The sequence below is a fragment of the Balaenoptera acutorostrata genome, chromosome 7 (assembly GCF_949987535.1).
Source record: "Balaenoptera acutorostrata chromosome 7, mBalAcu1.1, whole genome shotgun sequence".
NCBI classification, from domain to species: Eukaryota; Metazoa; Chordata; class Mammalia; order Artiodactyla; family Balaenopteridae; genus Balaenoptera; species Balaenoptera acutorostrata.
Genome location: NC_080070.1, coordinates 35,836,108 through 35,855,783, shown reverse-complemented (window position 1 = coordinate 35,855,783; position 19,676 = coordinate 35,836,108).

The window sequence follows — 19,676 nt, the reverse complement described above, 5'->3', positions numbered from 1 at the left end:
CAATAAATATAATCATTTACATGCACGGAGCTCCCTTTGAAGTTAATAGGACCTATGGAAAGGGGAGTTATGCACCACGAAAACGGAGTTCAACCTGAATCTAGTTCTTTCTTTTTAACATGCAGTGGTATTGCCAACACATTTGGATTTTCTTACTGCTTATCTTTTCTTTGTATGTGATGTTTCAGTTGGAGTTGAGTGAAGTGCTCCATGTGTAGAGGAAAGATAGCCCAAAAGAGAGGATGTGATGATTGGCAAGCTTATACTCAGGGACCAGCTTTATAAGATAGTATCCAAAAGTGATAGGGCCTGACGTTTGTAGAGCTTGTTTAACTTTTCAAAAGGAAACCATATACATTTTCTCATTTGATCTTCACAACCCTATGATTTATCCAAGACATACATTTTTACCTCCACTTTACAGATGAAAAAACTGCGACAGACTGCTTAACTTCACTTCCTAAAGCCACACAGTTCCCGATAGAATGTAGGAAACCTGATTTCTATTCCCAGGTCTTTCCATTAGAAAGGTATATTCTTTTAAGCAATCTTATATATAACTTAATATAATAAAGAGATTCAGCTACAACGTCTCTGATTGAAACTGGAGTGAGGAAGTTGGGATCTGAATTCTTACCTGCCTTGTTCCTTGTTTCCCATCTTTCCTACCTTCAGCAGATATCCTGGCATGGGCTCCAAGGGAGACTGAAAATCATAGCTACTTATCTGAAGATACTTATATGTGCTACTTATTTCTTATTATACACATTGACCCCAAAGTCAATCAACTCACAGTATTTCACTGTCCTGTTCCTACTTATCAATGAGTCCTTTTTTTTTTTTTTTCCTAGATGGATGAGGAGTCAAGAGTTAGATGTTCTTCATGAGACTGTTTGCTGGTCATTCTCCATAGGTCCCTGCAGATCTGTTCTCTGTCTCTGCCTGCATTGTGCCAGGATCCCTTGCTTTCTGATTTCTAATTGGCTTTGGCTGATGGCAAGCACTAAAGGGAAATCAGAAGGTGGGAGGAGAGAGAGGTCAAGGTACTAATTCCCACTGTGCTCCTAGGCCCCCTTCCTGCCAGGCAGTGATTTTTAACAACTCCATTCCTCCATATAAGGTGATCTTGTGCAGTGACCCCTGTCCCATAGTTACAGCTCTGTGATCTTGCCCCCTCCGGCATGGGGAAGTAATATTTCCCACCTCTGCCGGTCCCTGGCACTTCAAAAATCCCTGTTTTGTTACCTTTCAACTGATTGTTCCTCTGTAAACTGTCCCTTTTATTAAATGCTCTTCAATTTAGCCCTTTGAGTGAACCATCTGTTTCCTGCCAGTGCTCTGACTAATGAGTAAAAGTGAGTTTGTGTGTGTGCAAATGCACACGTTGTCTGAATCCAATACTGTTATCATGTGTTTCTAAGATTTATCAAAGTAACATAAATCCTGGTGGTCTCTTAGATGTCTGTCTCTAACATGGACAGTCTAATCTAATATCGCAAGAACTACACTAGACACTCCAGAAATGTACTTGACAACTTCAGGTTCAAGGATCACACCTCTCCATGCTAATATTTGAGACTATAACAAGCTGAGGGTGGGAGACGGAAAGAAAGAGGGTATCATTACCATGAATGGTCCAAAGTTTATTGAGTTTATAAAGCTTTAGGATCCCTAGAGATAATGAGGTTTTCCTGTTTCCCTACAACCTAAAATGATTCAACATTATTGTCATAAGCAGACCCACAATAGAAACCTTAGCCTGGAAATGAATCCCTCCAGAAATGTCCTATCTGGGGACTCTATGTGAATGTAACCAGTGGTAATAAAACAATTGAATATGGCATCTGTATGCCTTCAGAGTCAAACAGTTCTAAGCTAAAGTAGGTCCAGTATCAACCTTGGTCCTCCAGTTCAACCCCCAAGTTGGTAAACTGACAACATTTTAATTGATGCCTCAATATTCACCCAGTTAGTCAAGGAGACTTTACTGATAACCTGTTTGTTCCAGACCCTGTGCTGGGAATAGGGATAGCAAGACGTCCATTTACGAATTCTCAGTTTAGAGAGAGAATGCAGATTAATTTGATAGAATTAAAGAGTTATAATAGAGACAGTATAATTGCTAAGAGAGGGGAGAAATGGAGGCTGACTAATGCTCCCCAGGAGAGCCAGGAAGTTTTCCTAGAAGAGGTAATTTTGAACTGGGATTTGGAGAAAGTAAATAGTTACTGGTGCATTCTGAAGTTGCAGTAATGTTGGAAAGGATAGAGTTGGTGATTATGGGAAGAAGCAGAACTGAGTCCAACAAGGCAGCACTTTAACTGCTTTGCTGAAGTCTTCTGAACTCTGACCTGTAGGCAAAGTGAAGCCTTCTGAGGATTTAAATCAAGGAAATAGCAAGATCAAATTTATATTTTGATATAATTTTATTGGGGCAGCAGAGGAATGATGGGTTAGAGGGGACTGAGGATGAACGTGGGTCGGGAGTTAAAAGATTGTGTGTTCATCTGCACAAAAGATGGTGAGGGCCTGACCTAAGGCATTGACTGTAGAAACGGATTGGTGGGGGTGGGGGGGCGCCATGGGGAGGGACTGAATTAAACACATTTCTGAAAGAGAATTGAAAGACTATTCCAGGTGAATGAACATGTTAAATGTGTCCTGTGTTTGCATACAAAACCAACTGTATGAATGTTAAATCAAAGTCAAATTCATAGAAATGTTAAAGTATATACATGTTTCAGGCCACCAGTGTCATGTCTTCACTAGTGAGTTAATGGATCTGATAGTACTTGTAAACAGTTTCACCAATATTAGGAAACTTTGTCAGAATTCCATTTAGGGTTTACATGATGGGAATGGTAGTATATGTAGTGTTCAGGTGGGTGAACCAGTGAGAAAAATGCTAGAGTAAAATTTTCCACTTCCCTAGTATGCTAGGGGTCTATGCTAATGGATGTAAGCCAGGGGTTGACAGGGAGAAGTGAGAGAAAAACAGAAGCAAAGAGACATGGACAAAGGATCTCCAGAGTGCCTGGCATATAAGAGGTGTTCATTTATATATTTACTGAATTAATATGTGAACAAATGAATAAATAAATGAACATATATGTATATGTATATCATGAATAACAACGTGCAGAATTGGATTTGTATTACTACAACACACTGGATGAAAATTACGAGCATAATAACTGAAAAAAAGGGGAAATTTTCACTGTGCTACGCACACAAGGGATGGGTCGTTTTTAACTAAATCGACAGATCCCTAACCAGTTACTGATTACTGACTGGTTACATGAATCATTCTTTAATCGGCTTAGTGAGTAAGTCCAGTTCCCATCATGTCTTAGGTCATACGTTACCTAATACATTGTTTCCTTAGTTCTAACTAATAAAGTGACCCAAACCTGCTTTAACTATTTTATTCTTCGCAAAAAATTTGCAAAAGGATCATAGAATTAAATTCTGTTTTTTTACAAAATAATTACGTTAAAATGTAAATACTTAAATTCACCTTGCAAATACTAATGAATTTTCAAGGAGGTCTTTAAAATATAGGTGTGTCCTAAGGATCATAAGGGAGAAGGAGAGTCACCAGGGCAAAAGGAAGCCACTTGTCCCTGGTGGTGGAGGCTGGTACTTGAAGGGAATCACAATACAGCTGCCCAGGTGGAAGTTTGACTTGCATCTGGCAACTAGATCATAAAATATGAACTGAGGGCTTTTATCTGTCCATGAAAATATTTATTAATTATTGAAAGTATGGAAGACAAGGCAATGGAAATCCAAACCAAAGCTTAAATTGGCTAGATTCTTAAAATGTTTATTTTGATTCCTTGAGTGTTTTTGTTTTCAGAGATCACATCATAGAATAAAAGGAGTCATATGCTAAGGCTTTTCATATATTATGAAGTCAAAAGGTTGCCATTTATTTAGATTACATTTTCCTTTAAACAAAGCTTTTTGTTGTTTAGGTTCTTAGACCTAAAATATGATAAATTGTACTGAAGTATATAGGTGGTACTAGTAATTAGTCAGAGGCTAGCTCAAAACATGTCTATTTTTAAAATATTTCAGTGCATAATATTGGCATTTTAATCATTTCTTCTTTAAAGAAGAGTATCTGCCTGGGACAAATGACTATTTCCATGGGGAGTAAAGTTCATATTTAATGAGAGAAAACATATTACTTTTATGCTTTCTTAATTTTCAACAAGTGTCTGATTTTGAAAAGTATCAAATGCCTGCATATATTTGTGACAAAAAAGTTGTATTCTTTCTATATTCACTCAAAATTTCCTGTCATTTGGAAGATGGCAGATTGTCTTCAAAAAGTTTTTCTAAATGAAAAATATGGTGGGATAATACACTGCATAATTACATTCCACGTTTGCATTAATAAAGAATTATACTTGTAAGTTTTACAACTAGAAGTAGCACTGTGGTTGTCATATATTACAGCACACACAATTTGATTGTTACAGAGTAGACATCTGCCAGAAACATTTCAGTTTAGCATGATGAATTTACCTTAGCCCTGTCAAGAATCGCATTACAATGCCAAAGTATTGCTTTGAATATATGTTGAAAAACAGAAATAAATTTGTTGAGGTAGGGTTTCAAATCCCCTCAGAATCATGTCATTACTGGTATTGTGGCTAGGCACACATGAGCTCAAGTTACTCCAGGGGGGATTTGCCAATAGTGAATGTCTCTCATTTAATCAGGACAGCTAAAGAAAAGATACTGTTGACTGTAGATGATAGAGGAGTTTATCAGCATCACAGCAAGGATGCTAGCATACTCAATTTACATAAAGGTATAAGAATATTTAAAACAGAATCCCTTTCTAAGCCATTTAAACACATTTGCATGGGAAGTGGTTTATCTGCAGCCCCCTTTTCAGCTTAATGGTAAACTTCTCTGAAAGGTTTAACTAAACTCTAATAGAGACCATATTTATCTCAAAACACTTAATTGTAGGCATTGTTGGTTCAAATGGTGGAATTTACACTTTCCTTGTGTGTGAGATATAAGATTATAAGGTAGACAGCAGGAGATGCAAACAATTGGTAGATTATTCCCAATCCACTCAAGAACTATTGATAAGTCTATGTCTATGGTCTTTGGGAGCCTAGGTAGACCACAGTCTCCTCTACAGCCAGCTTCGGAAATGCCAGGCAAAGTTTTGCTCTAATTTCTTGAAAGGCCTATGAATTCTATCAAAAATTTGCTGCATACGTTGGAAAGATTTTATGGTGTAGACATGACCACATGATAGGTTTCTTATATACACAGCAACTTTTAAAGTCTAAGATACAAAATAAAGACTACTGCCTTAATAATACCAAAGGGCCACATCCACACAGGCAAGATTGTGTGCAAGTTTCACAGTTTAACTACCATAAAATTTAGCTGCTGCTTTCATTTGAGAAATGTGGCAGATAAGAGCAGTTTCAATATTGCACCACTGCATTAATGTAGATGTAGCACAGATATATTAAATTTTTTCCTCTCAACACCATGCTCTAAGAAAGTAGTAAAAGTATTATGTTTGCATGATACTGATTTGACATGTAGTCTGAGAAATATATGAAATGTTGTATTTTTAAAGGACCGGGCTTATGAAAAGTCTTATTTGAGGGAGTGTGGAATCAATTCGCAGGGATAGTTTATGGTCTAGAAACTCCTACAAGGTAATGGGAGAAACTGGTATATATGTATTAAAAAAAATCTGACAGAAGAAATAGTAATAACCTATATTGAACTTCATCAAGGAAAAATAAAAATCATACAATATCTAAGTTTATATGTGCAACATATCAATAGTATTCAGTTAGTCTAGAAACAGTTTATATCATTTTTCAGTTTGCCTTTTGTATCTTCTGATTGCTTCCAATTCAGCTACAAATACAAATTTCTATCAGTCACATAAGCTAAGTATAAAAATATGATTTAAGTATAAAGTAATCCCAGAAGTAAGCTTTTTATGTTGTGTTGATAAAAATATATGCGTGTGTGTGTGTTTGTGTGTGTATCTCCTTGTTTGATGTAATCACCTATATATCCTGGAAGAATAACCAGAATAACTGTTTTGAAGGTTTGCTGACTCTTCTCCAGCAAAATCTGACTATATTACAAGCATTAGAATCCTAGTTGTCTCCTTCTAAAAGGAAAAACTCATGGCAAAATAGCCCAGTTAAACAGAAGACATGGATAGGAAGAGAACAGAAAAATACAATCATACTGTATTAAGAAAATAGTAACAGAGACCATTGACAGTGTATCCAAAAAAAAAAAAAAAAAAGGATTCACGGAACATCGTATCGTGGCACAAAGAATATCATGTCACTGCAAGACAGCAACAAAGAATGCTGCACTCATAGGGGAAGTTCTTTTTATTAGAACTATGAGAAATCCTTTTTCATATGAATTCAGAAATCTCGGACAGTCTAATAGATCTGGTATCTCTCCAACATATCTTCTATATTAAAATCAAAAAAAGTTTCAAATCTTTTCTACTTGCTCGATATAGTCTAGCAAGGGGAATTAACACTATAAATCAAATCAAGTTCTGCTGAACTTACTTGTATGATGAAAGCATGTCTAGTTTTACATTTGTGAAAATTTCAGAGACTTTTTGGCAGCCCGATACCACTGCTCATTGGGCTCCACCTCTGGCTTTTACATCAGGAAAAATACGAGATACTCAGAGTGATACTCAACATTCTGATATAGAAGCCTGGACCATCCAGATTCTCAAAGGGAAATTCCAGAATGTAAAATATTTTCAAAATAGAAATGATCATTTAAATCATTTAACATTACTTTGTACATGTTGTCTTCACATAGAAAACTTCTAAAGAATAAATTGAAATCTGAAATTAAATTAACCCTGAGAGTACCACAGTTTGTATAAACAATAATAGTACTGAGGAAATTTAGCGCTAATAACCTGTAGGATATTTTTTTAAACTACAGCAACAGCCCTGAACAGCTGTCTGTATCATCTGTATCTCTCTTCTCTTTGCATTCTATCTGCAGACGTTTTTCTTCTTCTGACTTTCCTTTTATATTCAAATTCCATTTTCATTCATCATTCTTCACTGCTTCCTCCAAATTGCCTGTTTATAATATCCTCTCCTCAGCCCATCATCCTCTTACCCCTGTGCTTCTCTTCAATCTCTCTCGACATTCTTAGTACCATTCAGCTAAGTTCAGCACACCTTTTTTTAAATTAATTAGTTAACTAATTAATTTACGGCTGTGTTGGGTCTTCGTTGCAGTGCACGGGTTTCTCACTGCAGTGGTTTCCTCTTGTTGCGGAGAACGGGTTCTAGGCGCGCAGGTTTCAGTAGTTGTGGCTCGTGGGTTCTAGAGTGCAGGCTCTGTAGTTGTGGCGCACGGGCTTAGTTGCTCCAAAGCACGTGGGATCTTCCCCCCACCAGGGCTCGAACCCGTGTCCCCTGCATTGGCAGGTGGATTCTTAACCACTGCGCCACCTGGGAAATCCCTCGGCACACACCTTTAAGTGGCCACTTTCTACTATGCACTGGGAAGACAAGCTAAATCAGAGTTGCCTCCTGCATTTCCAGAGCACACGGTAGACCGAGGGAAACGAAGACGTGAAGACATTATGAAAATGCATTATGAGATTTAGAGAAATGTGAAAACTGTTTGGGACTGCAGAAGACCAAGGTTTGGGAGGAACGAGAATTAGGTTGGAAATATCATTTGAGCCAGTTCTTGAAAGATGATTTCACATTTCCCAGGCAGACAAGGAGAGGAGGGAGGACAGTTCAAGCAGAAGGAACAGCATCTACAAATAAACGAAGCTGCGAAGAGCATGCATGTCCTAGTGAGACCAGAGGATGTTCAAGTGGCTAAGAAACAACTTACGTGGGAGCGACAGGGTGTTAGATGAGACTGAGAATACAAGCTGTGGCTAAATTGGTTTTTATGCTGTGCCAAATAATTCAGATCTTATTCTATTTGCCATAATTTTAAGCAGGAAAAGGCAGTTTCAGATTTGTGTTTTAGAGAGGTCATTTAGGCAAATAGATGGGAAGATACTGGAAATGAGGGAGAGAGAAGGAAGAAAGCGAGACCAGATATGCTGGTCTGTTGTTATAGAGAGGTCAACGATGGTCCAATACTTAAGGCTCCTAGGTCTATGGTAGAGGGGTTAAAGGATGGGGGATGAGACATTCAGGAGATAAACTGTTGATTGAATATATGGGACTTAGTAAGAGGATATGAGAATGAGGAAGAGGAAAGAGTCAAGGATGACACCAAAGGTTTTATCTTGAACCGCCTTATGATCATGTCAGTAACCAATATAAAGAAAGTTTGATGAATGCAATGTGCTAAGAATAAGGGTCGCATACGCATGGAATAACCAGGCAGCCTGACACCGGGAACGGGAGTTCAAAAAAGAAGTCAGGACAAGAAAAGTAAATTTGAGAATTATTTTAGTTTGGATAGCATTGCTCTGAAAGCAGAGTCTGAAGCAAGAACTTGTATTTAATTTATTTGGGAGGTGATCCAGAGAGCAGGATTGAGAGATCAGGGGGAGAGACACAGGTGAAGAGGAAAAACCAATTTAAAGGCGTTACTGGGGTCGTCACTGTGGGCAGTGGGTCTCAATTCTGCCGGTACCAGCTAAGAACGGCACAGAATGTTTCCAAGAAATGTGTATCTGAGGACAAGAGGCCAGGGCATTAATCTATAACATTCTATTCCATTGGCTGACATTCCCCGAGGGTATCGACACCCACACTTCCAAGCTGTGCTTGCTCTGGCTCACCTAACTCTCACAGGTCTGAACTAGGAACTCTGGTGCAGAAAGCCAGTAAGGGGTTACTTGATGCCAGATTTGGTCAGCATGAGATAGGTAGAAGCCCCGCGGAACTATCAGCCCCATTCATAGCTGAAAACAGAGGTGTCACTTAGCAAATGTGAGTCAGGGCACCAGATGGATTTGCTATAAGAGATAACCACAAATAGGTGCTAGTTGAAGCTCCTCAACTTAATGAGATCACTAGAGTAAACACACAGACCAGCACCTCTTGACATGGTCAGATTTCACAGTAAACCTATAAAAAGTATGAAATATATTTGTATTTATTTTTAGATAAACTTTTCTAAGAAATAAGTCCAAAGCTTTCATCAAACTCTCAAAATATTCCTTGACCCAGAAAAGTTTAAGAAACACAAATTTGGAGCAAGAGTGAAAGTACAAGAAAAGAAGTTTTGGAAAATAACATTTAAGGGTTAGAGAGAAGATGGGGAAAGAAGTGTCAGTGCCCAGGCTTTGGGATCATAAAGGCTTGGGTTTAATCTAGGCTCTATTTGAATTTGAGCAGATGATTGCATTCGTTGATTCTCATGAGCTCCTTTGTAAAACAGAGATAACATTTAGATCACAGGGGTGTTATGAGTATTATAAATAGGAAATGTATGCAAAGTACCTAGGATAACATAAATGCTCATTAAATGATGAGTTACTAGAAAAGTAGAAAAATGCCAGGAAGAAACTATGTAATAGAATTCAAGAAACAGTCACAGAAAAAGAAGCAAATGATAATTTTCATCAGGCAAATATATAAGAGGACTTTGAAAAGAGTTCATTGAATTTTTGATGATTTTTGTCAAGAACAATCAAAATACATTGGGTAGAGAAGGTCAGGAGAATAGTGGGTTGAGAAGTAAAGTATTGGATTATTAAAGCAGACTCATACAAATCTGATATCTCACCCAGTATCAAGCTTTATAAATAATTTTAAGGATGTCCTCGAAAAGAAGCACAGATGAAACAGAGAGGTCTGGGACTTCCACATAGCTTTCCAAGTCATTCCTCCTGCAATAGACATCCTATCTCCAGCCCCAAATAACATAAGGCCTCCAAAAAAGGTTTTACAGAGTTACCTGACACAATCAGGAACATATAAGTTATGAAACATCTCCATTTTACACCCAAGAGAATTCTATAATTTATGGGACATTCTCCAAGAGTCATGCCTCATAAATCCATACATAGATCCCGGACTTATTTACTATAGTAATCCTTTAGTCAGGGGCATCTTGCTGAGAGAATTCTGTGAATAAGGTCACTTTCTTCCAGCAAATGTTATTAGTCTATTTACATGTAAGTCCAGCTGATAAGGAGATTAGATCAATTCACTTTTCCTCATTTTCTTTTACCCAGGGGTGCTCCCCACTCCAAAGGAGACTGAATAGATCATAAGCCAACTGCTTGAACTTTTCTCCATAGCACCCTATTCATTGCCCCACCCACCTTTAACTCAAACGCCTATCATACTTCTCTTCCAGTAGATAAGTAATCTTTTAAAAATTATTTTCTGTATATTCTTCCAGAATTCTCTTTAAATATTTACGTTCAATTTGTGTATGTTGGGCTCAAACATGGGCTTATACTCTACGTGGTATGCGTGTATTCGTATATATATTCTTGTTCTGTTTTGTCCTTCACAGTATGTCTCAGAGATCTTTCCACATCATTTTATAGGGACTTAGTTCAACTTTTTAACGATGTCCGCAGCTGTGAAGGGTCTGAGACTTTAGTCTATTTGCAAGTTAAATCTAGCTTGCCACAATTTCATGGATGCTGGTAGACAACAGACACCTTTGTTAGAAACAAAGAACTTTTTAACAGCGAGAGCAACATCCAGAGTATCAGCATTTATACGAATTTCCTGAACTCCAACTCCCACAGGATAACACAAAGAAGAACAGGCAATGCTTGCATATGCAGAAGATTGAGTGACCCAAGCTTAGCGAACCCAAATCTTTATTAATCAGCTGTGAGCAAACCAGCTATACTTTTTCCCTGGAGGAAGATATTATGTTTATTATACTGGAGAGTAAACAAACATGGCCTAGCTCCAGAGGGAGATACGATCTCTATCTTCCAAGGCTATTCATTACACAAACATTCTTGCAGGACACGCAGAAATGTGAGCAGTGCCATGGAGGGCTGTCTCCCAACAAACAAGCTTAAATAATTTCATAGACATTAAATATTTTCCTATTAATGGTCATTAACAGGAAAGGTAGAACAAGCTTTTATTTCTTGAATAATTATTTTCCCGGGGTTACTTATTGAATGAACCAAACTTTTTAAGTTATTGTCAAGTTGTTCAATTATATTTATTTGATGTGAATTCATTTTCTAAATTTGTATTTTGTTTGTGGTCTTTCTTAGTGGCAGTTTCTCATGTGTTTTGAATGTTTATTCTGAATCTTCTTCTTGAATGCACTTTAATTTTTTTTTCTCTCTAAGTTCCAGGTCTTCTTCTCTACTGTCTAAGAATTTTTGAGTTGTTCCATCTGGTCCCCTAGGGCCACCTTGTCAGAATCAGGTCTTAGGCTGATGACTAGCTGCTCCCAACTGGGGATATTTCAAATTGATTAACTGAGCCGATATCTGGTTTGGGTTCAGGCCTGACTTCAAATCTGAGTTCCCTCCCTCCAGTCTCTCAAAGTATGTGTCATCTTTTAAATCACAGACCTTAGTGATCCAAAGCAGCTATTTTCATTGTCCTCTCAAAGCACAGTGGGAGCAGGGGGCACGGATAGGAAACAATATCCCAAACCTTTGTTTTAAGAACTGAGGCTGATGTAATATTCATTACATCACAGTAAGTGAACCTCCTGTTGTCTTGACCTGATCTGGGTGCAGAGCCCAGCACGCCCCCAGCCTCAGCTTTACTTATACTATGTGTACCTGTTCCAGTAGTCTATTCCACAGAGCCATTCAGCTTGCTATGAGCTCAGATACACAAAGGAAGCTATATATGTGTGTGTATAAAAGTGTGTGTGTGTGTGTGTGTATATATACATATATATATATATATATAGTTTCTTTTTCTAAAAATTATATTTTGTTTTCCACATTGCTATGTATTTTGAGCATGGGGAACCTCAAAGGATGAACTTAAAATGCTACCTTGACCACTTGACTGGAAGCAACTATAACATAATAAAAACGAATTTATACAACTGAAAAGCAAAAAAACCAACCAACCAAAGAAAAAAAACCTCAAAATGCAAAAAAAGCCCCAAGAATTTGATTAAAACATGGGCAGAGGATCTGAATAAACATTTTCCTGAAGAAGACAAGCAGATGGCCAACGGGTACATGAAAAGATGCTCAATATCACTAATCATTAGGGAAATCAAAACTTCAATAACATATTACCTCACACCTGTTAGAATGGCTATAATCAAAAAGATAAATAACAAGTGTTGGTGAGAATGTGGAGAAAAGGGAACGCTGTGCACTCTTGGTGTGAATGTAAATTGCTTCAGCCACTATGGAAAACAGTATGGAGGTTCCCCCCCAAAATTAATAATAGAACCAGCATATGATCCAGCAATTCCAATTCTTAGTATTTATCTGAAGGAAACAAAAATACTAACTTGAAACGATATCTGCACCTTCATGTTCACTGTAGCATTGTTTACAATAAGTAAGACATGGAAAAAACCTGTGTTCATCAATGAAAAAATGGATAAAGAAAATGTGCTCTATATATATATATCACATATATATTTATATGTATATTTTTTTCAAATATATATCTCACACACATACGCACACGTACAAAAACGGAATATTATTTAGCCATCAAACAACATGGGTGGAACTTGAGGGCATTACGCTAAGTGAAATAAGCCAGAAAGAGAAAGACATACTGTATGATCTCACCAATTTGTGGAATCTGACAAAACGAAACCAAAAAAAAAAAAAAAAAGCTAACTTGAATTCATAGATACAGAAGAGAACAGATTGGTGGTAGCCTGACGCAGGGGGTGGAGAGTGGGCAAAATGGGCAAAGGTGGTCAAAAGGTACAAACTTCCAGTTTAAAAAAAAAGTAATTTATACAGAATTGTGGAAATGCATATAAGCCTTTTATAAGGTTATAAATTGACACCTAAAGCTTAGGATTATTTTTGAGCTGGGTTTAAATCAATAGAATTTTTCTATTAGAAGAGCAACTATTCAATGTACTTCCAACCTCAGAACTTTCTTCCATGCCCTAATAACCTGATGACCTTAAAATACTTACATACTTGCCATATATAAAATATTATTATCAGGTCTACCAAGTCTACCAATTACCCAGAATCTAGACCCAGTTTTCTGGGAGGTGGGGACCATGGAGGCAGGAGAGATGGGGAATCAGTATGCTTAATTTTTAAATGTATCAGTTCTATAAATATTTTAAAATGAACATTTTTTTCAGGCCAATCATAACTATCTGTGGATCCCAAATAAAACAATTAAAAAATAAGAAGTAATGTTTGAATAAAGCTCTGAATCCAGTGAAAGCATTTTACCATTTAGAAATCTGAAAAATATGTAAAAAAATAATTTGTCTTTTAAGAAATATGGTAACTCAAAATAGAATAACATAGCCTTTAATTTCCTATTGCTATTTATAAATGGTGTAAAGCATAATTTTTAAAAAAAAACTTTCAAACTTTCAATAAATTGTTAGGCACAATTAATGAAGGACAATGCAATCAGATTTTGAAGGACTTTTTTCTCTAATATTGTGTACTTTTTACTTAGATTGTCACTTACCTAGTGACAATGTGAATTAAAATAATGTATATATTTAAAAATAGCAGACCTACATATTCATATGGTAAATAATTAGATAAACCTAAAAAATTACATCCTTTAACTAAATCTTTATCTTAGCAAAAAACCTAAAATCTATCCCCAGCCAATTTCCCTGTTCTACAAATAGATGAAAACCATGCCGTTTGAGAAGATAAGATTTATTGAGAGGTGTTTTTTACCTAATTCTTGAGAGAAGTTACCAGAATTATAAGACATAAAACTTGTGTTGCTATTTCACACATGTAATATTTAAATTAATGATGGTGCTTATTGAAATGCAGTTCCATACCAATATTTTGTACATTTTTTTTCTGAATTTCTCTAGAACTTTGTAGTATATAGAAGTTTAAAATCAGACTTTTGGATTTCTTAGATCAGTAAAACTTCCAGAAACGGTTGTGAGAACAAACATAAGATTTTTCAACTATTTTATTTTGTTAAGAAAAAACATTACAAGAAAAACCCTGTTAGAGCTTCCCTGGTGGCACAGTGGTTGAGAATCTGCCTGCCAATGCAGGGGACACGGGTTCGAGCCCTGGTCTGGGAAGATCCCACATGCCGCGGAGCAACTAGGCCCGTGAGCCACAATTACTGAGCCTGCGCGTCTGGAGCCTGTGCTCCGCAACAAGAGAGGCCGCGATAATGAGAGGCCCACGCATCACGATGAAGAGTGGCCCCCACTTGCCACAACTAGAGAAAGCCCTCGCACAGAAACGAAGACCCAACACAGCCATAAATAAATAAATAAATAAAAATTAAACTTAAAAAAAAAAACCCTGTTAATATCATCAAAGATTTTAACAAACAAAATTAATCAAAGACATAATGTCAAAATAAATTACAAGTTTTCTCAAGAAATAGTGGTTGGCAGAAACAAATATATATTACTTGCATTTCTTGTTTTAAAGTGAACCCATGAACACTTCATTGTTGACTTATTATTCAAAAAATATTTACTAGAGAGCAGTGTGCTAGGTTCTGTTCTAAATGCTAAGGAACAGCAGTGAACAAAACAAAGTCCCTACTTTCAAAAAGATTAAATTCCAGGGAGAAGAATTAATAAACAAATGTACAAGTATAGATTTTCTCCATCTGACGTTATAGCAGATGGAGAAAAATAAAGCAGAGTAAGTGGAATAAGGCTTGCCAGAGTGGGACAGGTGGTTATTATTTGATATAAAATGGTCAAAGAAGATCTCTTTAATAGGGTGAAATTTGTGCAGAGGCCTGAAGAAGTCAGGGAATAAATAAGGCTGCTATCTGGAAGAAGTAAGTTCTTGGCAGAGAAAAAAGCAGTGCAAAGGCCCTGAGGGAAACACATGCTTAATGTGTTAGGAACAATGGCAGAGAGCTCTGCATGGCTGAAGCAAAGTGAGCCAGGGAAAGACTATAAAGAAAAGATAATAGAAAGTTCATGGGTAGCCAGATTAGATACGGATTGTTAAATACTTCAGCTTTGAGTGAGATGAGTAGCAAATGGAGAATTTTGAGCCGAGGTGTAAAATGATGTGCCTTTTTAAAAATTTTCTCTCCCAATAAACTTTTCACTTTGAAATAATTTTAAATTTACTCAAGGTTTGCAGAGATAGCAGTGGGAGTTCCCATACATGTACATCTCACTAGTCTCCCCATTGTTAACATCTTACGTGGTTTCTTTGTCAAGGTAAATAACCAACATTTGTGCGTTACTATTATCCACATTGCAGACTTATTTGGATTTCATCAGTTCTTCCATTAATGTCCTCTGTCTGTTCCATGATCCAGGCCATGCTTTGAATGGCTTTAGGTTGGCATGTCCCCATGGTCTCTCCTGGTCCATTGTAGTCTCTCCGTCTTTATTTTTCATGACCTTGACAGTCTTGAGGAGTAGTGGCCAAATTATTCTGTATAATATCCCCCATTCTGGGTTTGTCTGATGTTTAGCTCATGATTAGAATGAAGTCACCCGTTTTTGGAAAGAATTCCCAGAGGTGAAGTGCCCATCCTGTCATGTCATATCAAAGGGTTTATGATATCTGCATGACCTCATTGATGATACTGACCTTCATCATTTGGTTATGGTAGTATTTGCCACATTTCTCCACTTAACAGTTACTATTTTTTCCTTTCTAGATGTCATGCTTTGGAAGCATGATTTGTGTTTTAAAAGGATAATTTTGATGACTATTTTGAGAATAGAGTAGATGCAAGGAGACAGTTGGGAGGCTGATGCTGTAAACAAGGAGAGAGCGTGATGCTGCCTGCAGTGCCTTCAACTGAAATGAACCTCCATGTAAATTAAAAGAAGGTGACTTTTCACTTGAGAATATCTTTGAAGAAGCAGTAATAATGATTAGCAGTATTAAATCTCAACCCTTAGGCACAAGCCTTTTAAAATATACTGCTTGACAAAATTAGAAGAACACTTCTGCCTGCTGCAGGAAAATGATTGTCTTGAGGAAAAACATTTGTATGATTGAATTGTGAGATGAACAAGCCACTTTTTTCATGGTACGCCATTTTTTACATAAAAGAATTACTAGTAGACAAGCTATTGTTATCCAGACTTGGGTATCTGGCAGACAGTGTCTTGAAAATTGATGAACTAAATCTGTCACGTCAATGAACACAACTGGTGGTATTTGTTGCCAATAACAACATTTGAGCTTTCAAGTGAAAATTAGAGTTTTGAAAACTTGTATCCAATACTCAAAATCTTTTTTTAAAAAGATTTAAAATTAAATCAGCCAAGATAGCAATGAATGTAATTTTTTAAAATATTTTATAACGAAATGTGTCAACATTTGGAAGATCTTATAAACTCAGGGAGCCAAGTTTTCCAAAGACCAATGAACGATGTTTAAAAATCATGTATGGGTCAAAACCATTCAAAGTGTAAGACAGGTCAATGGATTTTAATGTGACAGTACAAGAAGTTTATTGATATGGCTTTAGATTTCTCATTGCAACTAATCTTTAAGAAATTACTACTACTTGTAATTTTCTCTTTTTTTTTGGTGAGGCATAAAAAAAAGAATACCCATGATTATATGAAAAGGCTATTATAAGATAAAAGAGTATAAAAGAGATAAAAGAGTATAAGATACTCTTTTTTTCCATTGACATATTCATGTGAGGTTGCATTTTCTTCCTATATTTCAACCAAAGACCATATTGCAACAGACTGAATACAAAAGCAGGTATCAGACTCTTGCTTTCTTCTATTAAGTCAGGCATGAAAGAGATTTGCTAAAGTGTAAATCAATGAAAGTTTTCTTCCTGAATAATTTTCTCTTGGAAAATACTTCACAAAAACATGCTATATGTGTTAATGTATGAAGGCTTACTATTGCTATTTTTGGATGAATTAATAAATACAGATTTTTTAAATGTCTTGATTTTAATTTCTAACTTAGAAACTATTGACAGATATAATCAACATAAATACACACTCTTTGGAAGTAAATGTTAGAGGATTGTTGCTCCAAAAGACATTTCTGAACAGGTCATACCTTTTAAGTAAATCTTTAGTGACTTAGGCTTAAAAGCAATGGAGAAATCATTAAGAAAAAGAGCAACTGATGTGAATGCACAAAACAATGAAATGACTACGACTCAAAAACACATATACAATTATTAGGCAAAATGTGTAAGTGAGAAGATTATTACAACAAATATTTACAGGCAAAGTATCACTATCTTTTATATAGGAATACATTGTTTTCTTTCATTTTTAACAGTCAATCCTCAATTTCATAAAATATTCTCTCTCTTGCTCCCCACCCCCATCTTGTTCACACTTTTCCTCTGTCAGGAAAATATATACTTAAGAGTGGTTGTCTCTAATTGGTGAGATTAGGGTATTTTTAATGATTTTTTTTCTTTTTTTTGTAATCTGTATTTCCCAAATCTCTAGTTTTTAATGCCGGGAAAAAAATGCTAACAATGTTTAGAAGCCAGATATTTTAAAAATCATTTTTAATCTGATGATTCATTTATACTGGTATTCTTTATGCAAAACCGAAAATCACTTATCCTCAATCATTAAAACTATTTGAATAAAACAGTAAGATTGCTTAAATTCATTGGTACATGATTTCCTTATGGACACTAATAATTATAGATGTTTTTGATGCTTCCTTCAAGCACTTAGCACTTTGTCAACAGTGAAATATATATAACTTTCAAAAACAGTCCCAGTTGTTAGAAAATTTATAAATGTCATTGATTATTAGCAGTTCTGATATAAAAAAATAAATATACTTGATAAAAGAAACATGGAAAACATTGGTTTAAATAGGTTTGGGTAATGAATATTGATTTTATTTTTTCTTGTCTTATCAGCCCCCTATTACTAAGACAAGTCAAGAATTGTTACTATCTGGTTGCATATGATTTGAAAGATTGGTCCAATAATCTGAATCGTAGAAGAATTTGAGTAGTTTGTTGTGTTCATTACATTCACTTTCATTTCATTACAAGATAAATAAGGAAGAATATTTTGAATTCTTAAAATTTTATCTTATTTACATGTTTAACATTTTAATATTTCCTTAATTTTTAACAATTTAAAAGTTAAAATGAAAAAAATAAAACATTTTATTTTATGTCTTCTTTGCAGTGGAGTGAGATTATAACATTTTTGTTCCACAAACCATCAAACCCATCAGCAGAACTTCTGTGTAGTAGCTTAAAAATGTTGGATAATGTACGGTTTTAAGTTTTTTTATTTCTCCCGAAACACAATAACTAACTAAATTTAACCAAACTTAACCAAAGTCAACCTCTCTCTTCCCCAAATGGTTCATGTTTTTAAAAATGTGCTTTCAGAGGACTTGAAATGAATGGTTTGGCACTATTCTCTGACATCTTCAAGTACTCTAGTATTCTTTGAGAAATTAAATGGTGAGTTTAATAATAGTATCCTCTATTTTGAATTTCTTTTACCTGCTCCAAAGTCTGAAACACAGTTGAGCTTCTAGTGATCATGCCCATGAAATTGCCTTTGTGAGAGTTGTCTTTAGAAAGACTTAAGCTACACTCAACACCCAACAGAATATTCTCTTACGTGATTAAATTTACAATAATTATACTTGCTTCTTTTTGTGTTATCCAATAACTAGTGCTTCCATATTTCCATTTTTACTAGGCAGTAAGGTATCCATTTCTACTGTAGCTTCCTATAGTTATGAGCCAGAAGAAATATCTTAACATTTGAATTTCTTCTCTTAATGCTGAAATACAGCCTCCGTTTCTTCCCTTTGTTTCCCACTGTTCTTCCATTTCTCACTTGCTTTTGGTCTCTTCTACTTGTTTGCATCATTATTCATCTCTTCTTTTGAGGAGACTTCCTCAAAATCGATTGCCATTAGGTCAGAAGTCACAGCTTCCTTTAACTTGAGTTCACTTTTCAGCTTCCTTAACCAAGCCCACGAGCAGATGGTCATATTTGTTGTTGAACAAGTTAGACAACAGTACAGAAAAGAACTACTTAGGGGTAGTTCAACCCTTGATGATAATTCTCCTAAAAATAAAAATCTTGAGGCAGTTGAAGGGAAGTTGTTATTTCTCCTTTTATCTTACCGTTTGGTTTGATCAATTTGCCTACTTTTGCAGAGGTATTGAAGAGGTCTCATTTTTGTGTTTATTTCTCCCAAATGGAATAAAACTTTTGGCATGCCTTTATTCAGCTTTGTTCCGACATATATTTTTATTTTAATCGAAAGCTTTCTTGGAGTAAGTGAAGGCCAGCTACGGAGCTAGTTTATGTCTTTTAAAGCTTTGTTTATCACAGAGAGTGATAGTCTATCATAGAGGATTCATTTTGGTTCAAGGACATATTATTGTCTTGATTGGGCTTATACATCAAAGGGAAGAATTAAAGGGTTCTGATGAAAACTTTCCACCTGACACACAGGTGGCTGAAAGTATGTGCTATCCTTTCTTGGGTCCTTTTGTCACCTTTCTTAGCTTTCTTGTTTTGAAACATGATAATAGTAGTATTTGAGTTTTCTGGGGATTTTTGTTCTATATTGCATGCTG